Raw genomic sequence first — 1,760 nt, 5'->3', positions numbered from 1 at the left:
ATAGAGTAGGAGTGAGAAAGGGAGGGTGGTTTTCCCACATGGGGAGGGATTTTGTAAAGTCCAGGTCAGTTGGCTGTCCCCAGGCAGCAGCATGCTCAGTTTCCAAGGATTGGCACTGCTGAACAAACTGGCATCCTTGTCGTATTCTGGGACAACAGATTTGGCAACAGGCTTAAAAAGCATAATTAAAACTATAACCACCAGATGACAACAGTCAGGGATTAATGTTTAATGTTCCACATTAGGAAAAAAATTGGCTTCTTTGGCAGAAGGTGTGAAAGACATGTCATACCTGTTCAAAGCCCTTTTGTCCACTAAACTTAGTTTGGGCTGAGGGGAATGTTTTAGGATCCCCCCCACCCCCCCATTCTCAGACCTCTGGGCCCTTTCTGTCCATGCTATAGGACAGAAAAGGAGAAACCAGTTTCAAAGTGAAGCCCACAGACTGCCCCACACTCTATCAACCCAACCACTTAATTCAGCCAAACCGTTGAGTCTCAGGAGGCAGCAATGCAGATGGGCTTCTTAAGTGAGGCCTATACATACAGACAATTACTCAGGTAATAAGATTATTGGCTTATGTGCTATGCAAACAGAAGAAAGGATACACATGTTAATTCACACAACATAACCCACAAACCAGCCTCTGAAACAATAAGACTATGGAGACAACCAGTCACAGGGCCTTTACTGGAATGATATTTAACAGTGACAATTTGACAAGTCCTCCTTGCCTGTAGACTGAACATTTTTGATGATGTTACAAACTTAGTTTTAACTTCTAAATGGAAATAAAGTTTTAAAGACAGCTGCACTAGTTTATAGTCTACCACTGAGCATTGTGATTTTCCTCAAGTCATGATTTTTCTCCTTAAGATTACCCTCCTTGTCATTAAAGGGACTGCACTAAATTCAGTTTTAATTTAGCCTGTTCATTTGCATAAACACAACAAGAGCAGCAATTGATCACATATCTTTTAAGTCTGCTTTGCTGGAACTCACATTAGGGACCTCCATGTTGACCTTCAGTCTGCCCTCTGGGCACAGAAGCTGAGTCACACACCTGCCATATGGCCTTGCCTGTAAAACCCATGCTTTTTACAAGTCCTTCAGGTTTTGCATTGTGGCTTAAGGTTTCTCCTAGCCATCTTTCAGGAAAGCAACCTTCGTTCCTTCCCTAGAAATATTACCACGAACCACACAACCACCAGGGTATCAGGCTTTTTACTCCTTGGCTTTCATTAGCCTTGAAAGTCAACTCCCATTCCTCAGGGATTTCTGGTAACAACTAGAGCCTAGGCATGCCTCCTTCAGGCATGACATCACAGTCAAAGCCTTGACTGACTAAACCACCATTGGCAACTGGCCTTATTAGTTTTTTGTTTGTTTGTTTGTTTTGTTTTGTTTTCCATGTCTCCAAGGCATGAACCAGGCATGGGCACAAACCAAAAGCCAACCTGGGATAAACAAGGAGTTACTTTGTCCCTGGCTGATATGAGATTAGCACCACCAAACCAGGTGCAACTCTACCCAGGTCAGGGACTGGCCTTATTAGTTTTATGCAAAGGAAACTTATGTCATTTCTTACTTCTTTAGAATGCCAAATACTGGAGGGTTCAGGTAGGGAGAAAAATATAAAGGCATGAAGAAAAATCCTTGTCCTTCAAAATTGTATTTCCATTATACCTTCCATTACTAAAACCATACAATTTCTTTTTAAAACTGTTATAAACTTCTTTTTCATGCCTTACACTTTCCCT

The 1,760-nt window shown here is 41.8% G+C and overlaps 1 non-coding gene across 1 annotated transcript; it reads right to left on the bottom strand.

Moving 5' to 3' along the window:
* Nucleotides 1–1,408: 1,408 nt before the first annotated feature.
* On the bottom strand, nucleotides 1,409–1,544 carry LOC150021640 (small nucleolar RNA SNORA48). The gene has a single exon (XR_016513755.1). It is a non-coding gene; the product is annotated as a small nucleolar RNA SNORA48 (small nucleolar RNA).
* Nucleotides 1,545–1,760: the final 216 nt, after the last annotated feature.

Source organism: Furipterus horrens, unplaced genomic scaffold, assembly GCF_987537825.1.
Source record: "Furipterus horrens unplaced genomic scaffold, mFurHor1.1.pri manual_scaffold_1, whole genome shotgun sequence".
Classification (NCBI taxonomy): domain Eukaryota; kingdom Metazoa; phylum Chordata; class Mammalia; order Chiroptera; family Furipteridae; genus Furipterus; species Furipterus horrens.
Note: the sequence above shows the minus strand (reverse complement) of the source record. Positions and strands in the feature narration are given on the sequence as shown.